Source organism: Grammomys surdaster, unplaced genomic scaffold (genome assembly GCF_004785775.1).
Source record: "Grammomys surdaster isolate TR1022 unplaced genomic scaffold, NIH_TR_1.0 125849, whole genome shotgun sequence".
Lineage (NCBI taxonomy): Eukaryota > Metazoa > Chordata > Mammalia > Rodentia > Muridae > Grammomys > Grammomys surdaster.
Genome location: NW_021620675.1, coordinates 538048 through 545919, shown reverse-complemented (window position 1 = coordinate 545919; position 7872 = coordinate 538048). Strand labels below are relative to the sequence as shown.

The 7872-nt window shown below is 45.3% G+C and overlaps 1 non-coding gene across 1 annotated transcript; it reads left to right on the top strand.

The window, feature by feature from the left end:
- Nucleotides 1-2056: 2056 nt before the first annotated feature.
- Trnak-cuu lies at nucleotides 2057-2129 on the top strand. Its single transcript has one exon. It is a non-coding gene; the product is annotated as a tRNA-Lys (tRNA).
- Nucleotides 2130-7872: the final 5743 nt, after the last annotated feature.

Here is a 7872-nt window from a genome sequence, read left to right as displayed (position 1 = left end):
CTGGGAGGAAGCTAATGACTTGTAGTTACTTGGCTATTGTTTTCCGAAAACAATTTGACTTCCTTTTGGATAGCCTTGCAATTCCTTCTTTACAAATTGGGGTGCTGGAGCCAGGGAAGGGCTGAGCTGGCCAGCTCCAGAGCACAATGCCCTCAGTCTAAGGGCCCCTTTCTTAAGAACTTTAAAAGAACCTGAAAGTTTGTTGAGTAGGCAAGACTCTGTGAATGGAAAGGACCTTTGTGACTCTGCCTGTCTCTTGAACCCATGTCCAAGAGCCTATAATAACAATTAAGCTGCATAACGTACAAAGAACAAATTTGTGAAAGTCTATGTAATGTTATGACCATTTTACAGATGTAAATATTGAGGCCTAATGACTTGCCTTAAACCATACAATTAGCAAAGGCTGAGGGTAGGATTCTGTCTCAGATCTGAGCAGGGAGACTGTCCTGAGCCAGCAGGCTTTTGGTCACCTGACAAGCAAGTCTTCCTGATGCAATAGAAGGCACATGTAGCTGTACTGGCTGTGAGGTTGAAGCGTAAGCCTCCCCACTCTCCTCTCATTCTCTGGAGCTGGGGTAGGGTTGGGTCTCCGGTTGGGAATTTTTCTTTCAGTCTTTCACAGCCAAGGCTTGACCAAGGATGACCTTAATCTCCTGATACTTCTTTGTCCACTTCTCTAAGGGTTGGGATTACATAAGCCACCATGTCTGGTCCATGGGGAAACCATGTTTGAATCTTCTTTCTGTCACAAGTGCACAGGTGCTCAGGTGAGCAGGTGTACAGATTCACAGGTGCTCAGGTGTACAGGTGTGCAGGTGCACAGGTGAGTAGGTGTACAGATTCACAGGTGTACAGGTGTGCAGGTGCACAGGTGCACAGGTGAGTAGGCGCACAGATTCACAGGTGTACACGTGAGCAGGTGTACAAGTGTGCAGGTGCACAGGGGCACAGGTGGTATTCTCAGATGAACAGCCTAGTTCCTTTCTGCTAGAAATCCCCCTAGGCTTTCTCTGTAAGTAGACTGAATCTTATTGATTTTTTTTCTTGATTTTGAAAACACGTAATATAAACAGACTTTAATGTTTTATTATTGATTCATTTATATGTTGTGTGTATGTATATTATACTATATGTACATACACTAAAGAGAATATTCATGTAGTTCTCATTACTTTTTAAATAAGATATATCCCATTTAATAACCAGTCCATAGGTTTGATGGTTATTAACATTATCCTCATTTTAAAGTGAAAAGGAGGGTCCCATAGATGCTAAGTGGTACAGCCAAGATCTTAGCCCAAGCCAGTATTTTATTATATTTATGTTGCTGATGTTTGAACCCAGCATCCTGCAGTTACAGCTTGAACCCATTCTAAGCAGTTGCTCTACTACTGAATTAAACATCTGCTTTACAGCCAGTAGTCTCTTTGTGTTTGTATGTGGAAATTTGTGTGTACATATATGTGTACATGTGTGTTGAGACCAGAGATCAATGTCAGGTTGTTCTTGTATCTTACCAACTTACTGAGACTAGCCAGCTTCAATCTCTAGGATCCTCTTGTCTTTGCCTTCCCAATATTAAGATTACAGGCATGCAATCATGCCAAGATTTTAACATGGATGTTGGGGGTTTGAACTTAAATCTTCATGCTGGTGCAGCAAGCAGCTCCCCAGATCCCCTGGAATCCAGAACTTTTCAGTAGATCCCACTGGTGTCTATCACCATATCTGACAGGACAGTACTATTAATTGCAAATTATTTTCCCCCAAATCCTACCTATTTTATCTTCAAGGTTTAGTTGACTAGATGTAAGACTAACCTTTGAAAACCAATGAAAGTCCAAAATCTCTTAATGCACATCATTCCCTGTAATAACTTGACCCTGGGAACACACGTTCAATCTAATGACAGATATGAACACATAAAACGTCCATCCTTGAGTTAGGGTTTGAATACCTGTGGCTAAATTTTCAAGATGGACAAAAGTGCATTATATACCTCCGTTTACACTTAAATGGTTCAGTGGTAGAATTCTCGCCTGCCACGCGGGAGGCCCAGCTAGCTCAGTTGGTAGAGCATGAGACTCTTAATCCCAGGGTCGTGGGTTCGAGCCCCACTTTGGGCACCAAAATGTCCTGTCCAGCAGGACATTAAACAGGGGTCCGGGGAGGTCACCTGAAAGAGAGCGCGGTGGGGGGGGGGTGAACCAGGCAAAGATGCAAGAAATAACGACCTGTCTATAATCTGATCAGATCACAATTTTTACTTTTGCATACACAGGTTATATACACAAAAAGGCAGGATGTGGGGAAGGAGATGACGCAGGAGTGTAGGTGTTCAGGGAGAGTACAGATGTCTTCTAGAACAGAGTGTCAGCTGGTTGAAGGTTCAGGAGACAGATCACTATGACTCCGCCTATGATTCACTTGTCCTTATCTAAGTTGGTACTATCCACCAAGGTTACCTATCTACAAGGTCTATGACTAAAACTTGGCAGCTTTCCACCAAAGCTGCTTGTTTACAATAGCTTCTAGGCATCTGTTTCAGTGTTTTTTCATAGAGACCCAAGACTTGGTGCTAACAGGCATGTATGTCAGGCCTATTGCTGATTTTAGGCCTATGGCTGATTTTAAACCTTCAGTGTATAAGCAGGACTGCTCCTTCAGGTCTGCCTCTATTTTGGAGTGACTTCTTGGAGGTTATCTGAGTACACAGTATATTTGGCAGAAAGTTCTTCAATCTTGTACTTTAAGATTTTTGTCAATAGACCACTATACTAGTTTGCTTTGTATTGCTGTGGTTAAAAAGCTGACCAAAGCCGGGCGGTGGTGGCACACGCCTTTAATCCCAGCACTTGGGAGGCAGAGACAGGCGGATTTCTGAGTTCGAGGCCAGCCTGGTCTACAGAGTGAGTTCCAGGACAGCCAGGGCTACACAGAGAAACCCTGTCTCGAAAAACCAAAAAAAAAAAAAAACAAAAACAAAAAGCTGACCAAAGTCAACCTGAGAAGAAGAGGGTTCATTTGACGCCTTGGGTCATAGTTCACCATTTGAGAGAAGACAAGGCAGGAACTTGGAGGTGGGAACTAACCCAGGGGCCATGGAGAAGTGCTGCTTCCTGGCTTATTCCCCATGGCTCACTTAGCCTGCTTTCCTATACAAGTCAGGACCACCGACCCACGGGTGGTACCACATGATACTCCCATGTCAATCATTAATCAAGAAAATGAGTCCACAGACTTGTCCACAGGCCAACCTAATGGGGCAACTTTTGAATTAATTTCATTTTCACAGATAACCCTGGCTTGTGTCAAGTTTACAAAAACTAACCAGTATAACTACCGAGTACTAGACCTTGCACTCAAAGGAGAAGCAAGTTCTCTTTCATCCTTGTGGGGCAGAGGTTAGGCAAGGTTGCATCCCTTGTTAGAGGGAAGGAAGGAAGGAAGGAATAAAGGAAGGAAGGATGGAGGAGGGAGGGAGGGAGGGAAGGAGGAAGGAAGGGAGAAGGAGGGAAGGAAGAAAGGAGGAAGGAATCTAGGTTGGTATTCAGCTGGGAGCTCTAGACCTTGTCTGTAACAGGACCAACATTTAAGGCTCATTAGTTTAGTTTCAAGGATTTCCTAGACTTGGAGAACAAACGCCTTTCCAAGATGTCCCAGGCAAAGATCCCACATTTTTGTTGAATGAAATCTCCAGTCCTGGACTCTTGGGGGCTTAGTATTTGCCCCCACACTCTGACTTTAGTGGGAAAGAATCAGACTTGCCTGGCATTAGGTTGACGGTGATGGTGACCATGAGGGTGATGGAACCGTTCCTCTTCCTTGTCCTCCTCTTTTTTGGCTCAGCCTGCCACAAAAGAGTTCTGAAGTCTGAGATCCCAGAGGACTCCTAAGCCCAAGATTAGGTCTGGATAAAATTTTAACCTTGCCTTTGGGGATTAAAAACTTGAAATGTGATGAGAGAAGAGAACAAAACATCAGGAAGGAGAAAGTCTGAGTTTCATTTGCTTTCTGCTTCTTGGAACAAAGTGGGTTTTTACTTGCTTGCTTGTTTGTTTGTTGCCACTATCTGGATAGTAAATGTCCTAAAGGGAATGACTTAAGCCTGCTATGTTTGCTTCTCAACCAGCAGAAAAGTGTGACCTCAGCCCACTAACCACAGCTCCAATTGCCCATTTACACCCTCCAATTAGGCACTGGGGACTCACTGCTCCTGCAATTAGCTGCTGACAGGAATTACTTGCATGTGTTACCATGTCGGCTGCAAAGGAGGTAGCTGTTAAAACATCTGCACCGCAGTGTCTTGGGAGGGAAACCTGAAGAGCAAGAGATTCACTGAGTGAAGAGGACACGGAAAATCTGTCTCCTCATTTCTCTCCTTGCTTCTAGAGACAAGGGGGGAAGGTAGCGAGTTTTGAGATGCCAGCTTTAAAAGACTTTGGAGATGGAGGAAATCTCAGACCATGAGACACCTTTGTAGTTACAGGTAGTGCAGCCTCTTGCTGAGGGTGGGGTCCATGCTTCTGATGCTCTGCCTTGGGGTGCCCTGGCCTTCTTTCTTTCTGTATCAGAGGAGTCCATACAGCTGTAGGACAAAGTGGTGAGTCTGTGCACCAGGCAGGACTTTTCTTCATGTCCTAAGTAACCCTGCAAGTTATTCAACCTCTCTGAGTGTGAACTTTCTTTACATTAAAATGGGAACAATAGCATATTGTTTATCGTGCAGTGCTGTGAAGTGTTCAAATTTCACTTTGCTATAACACAACAAAGCAACCGCTCAAATGATTTTTCCCTCCCATGGTTTGCAATTTCTTGTACATACTGAGTTTATATTAACTGTTTTATGGTTAAGAACTCTATTTTGCAATTAGAACACCACCTCCTTGTGGCCTTTGTTTTTCAGCATTGACTGAGCCATTGTAGGTGGCCAATGAGTCTTGATCAAGGCCATGATCTTTATGTAATACACATGGCTTCATGAGATTGTTTTTCTCTGGGTTAGAGAGATGGCTCAGGGGTTAAGAGCAATTGCTTGTCTCTCGGGGACCCTTGTTGGGTTCCTAGCACTCATGACCGGCAGCTCACAATTGCCTGGAACTCCAGATCCAGGGGGACCTGGCACCCTCTTCTGGCCTCTGTGGGTACTGCATTCATGGATACACATCCACTCACAGATAAGCACAAATAATTTGAAAGAAAGTAATCTGAAAACAACAACAACAACAACAACAACAACAACAACACTCCTTAGATCATTTTTCCATATTTTCATTTAAAAGTGGAAAAACTGTGAATTGTGCCCCATGCTGCTGAGTAGAGTTTCCTTGCAGCACCATTTTTAATGTGTGGAGCCCTCCCTCTCTCTCTGGGACTCTTTTTACAATGAACATGAAGAAGAAGGGGAGAGCACACCAGGATATCTGTTTTTATCCCAGGCCCTTGTCCTGAGGTCTTTCTAGGGCATTGGGTATCTGCTCATGATGTCCTTCTCTGGTTTGTAGTGACAGCTATACTGGGTCCCTTTAGAAAATTACTCCAGACTTACAACATGAACGACATTTTCCTTACTTTTGTTAAACTCTTGCCCTAGTCTCAGAAAGATTCTCACAAGAAATAAGACACTCTTATCAAGTTCTCCCAAAACCTCTTAGTTTGTGTCCATCAAAATATTTTCTGCCTAGATGTCGTGCTGAGCCTTAAGCATAACTCCCTGGACACAGCTTCCTGGAGTGTCTCTAGTGGCCCCACCTAATTTCCCTACTGATTAATTCTCTAATCTCCAGGTAGGATGGTGGTGTTTTCCTGTTATGCCCTGAACTGTCCATCCACACAGGTGTGCCTACATCTAGGCATGTCTTCCCTTCTAGGTTCTCAAAGGAAAATGGTACCCTCTCTGTCTCCTTGATGACCTATTACATCACTGGCATTTAGATTCTCCTCTGGAAGACCCACAATCTATGAATTAATATTCCATTAAATCTTCCCCACTTTCAGATCACCCCCAGGTGAGACTTCATGGGATCTTAACCAACTATCCCTGCCTAGAGGTAATAATGTGTCCCCAAGTGCCTTGTTTTGTGGAGTGGCTTAAAGTACGGACAAAGTCAGCATGGGGACAGGGACCCCTGGGACCCAGGGCTGTATGCTGGCATCAGGGCTGAACTCTATCCTAGCCGTAGTAGGCACAGGTGGAGAGGGATCAGGCTGTGTGCAGCACCACTCTGTGCTGCATTCTGAAGTCATACCCTCTGTACCTCTCGGTACTAGCCAATCTAAATCCTCACATATCTTCATCAGTTCTGGTGACAACCTCGAGAGGCAGACATTATAACCCCCAGCTTACAGCTGAAAAACCTGAGCTTCATGGAGGGTGGCTTGCCCAGTATTGTTCTCAGCTACAGAGTAGCAGAGCCAGGATTCAAACCCAGATAGGCTGGCCTAGAACATTCTGGCAAGGGAACCTGTGGCTAAGGAATCAAGATTCCTTTTTTTAATTTTTTTTTTTATAAGAACTGTTTCCTTCTCCCAGTCCCATAGAAGAAGCCCCACATTCTGTCCTCTCCTGCTGGTCCTTGGCTTGTTCACTAATAGAAGGTGGAGTCTGTTTGTGATGAGCTCTGGCTGGGGAGGGCACCAAGTAGATGGCTGTGGAATAAGAGAGATCTGTGTGCTGGCCTGGCACCTGCCACCCACTGTGTATATGACACCATTAAGGAGTCTAGACTGTCCCTCAGTTTCCCTGGCTGTTGCAAATAATTTCTGAGATTCTCTCCCTCAGCTGTCATAGTTGTGGCTCTTAGTCATTGGTTTGTCTGACTTCAGACTCCCACCTCAGACATTTGTCACAGCTCCTCTGGGCCCATGGCTTAATGCTTAAATAGAGGAGTTGGTACGAGGTGGAAGAAGAGGGTGGTCTGAGGCAACGATTTCTGAATTTGCTCTCCTGTGACAAATACTATTCTAAGATCTTTCCCTGGTTTAGCTATACCAGGGACATCTACAGACTTCCTCAGATTGTCCAAGAAAGTGAATGTTGGCATTGGCTAAAACACAACCTGCCGTGCAACTGAGTCGCTATGATCCTATTACTTAATTTCTCTGACGGTCTGTTTCCTCAGAGACATTGCAGAGTATGAAATCAGAAACTGAGATAATGAAGTGGAACAAAACATGCCACGTGTGTGAAGCCCCTAGCCCAGTGCCCAGGCACACATAAGATGCTGTCTTCTGGTTAGAGGAGAAAAGGGAGGGGAAGAGGAAGCGAGAACACTCTGTTTGGTGGGAATCACAGCTCCACCATTTGGAAACCCAGGTTAAGGGGGTTTGACCATTCATGTTAAATCTTGTGCCCACTCGGGGTGTCTAATGGCTGTGGCTTCGGAGAATTACCTTTTCCTGGGCTTCCTGGGGGATTTGCTGTGTGGACAGACATCTTCTTTTCTGGTGACAGAAAAAGAACTGGGAAGAGGGATTTTCCTCTGGGTGCTTCAGGACAGCAGAATTCTGTAGCCTCAGCGACACAGAGAGAGATGGACAGAAAAAGTCCCAGGGAGGCTGTGCCTGAGCCAGCTGAGAGCTAGCAAGTGCGTGGACTGCCGATTGCGGATTTCCAAGACAAGGACAGTCACCGGGACAGGGACAGCGGAGGGCAGTGGGGTGGGGGTGGGGTGTCTTTCTCCGCTGGTGAGAGGGGAGGGAAGAGGACTTTTAAAATGAGTGCAAAATTCTAAGCACAAAAGAGAGGGGAGGGAGGGACCCAGAGGGGGAAAGGGGTGGAGAGAGAACGAGGAGGAAGAAGTGGGAGGAGGGAGGGCGATGGGATACCGGTTAAAAAGAGGGTGGGCGGGAGCAACCGACGGGATCAAG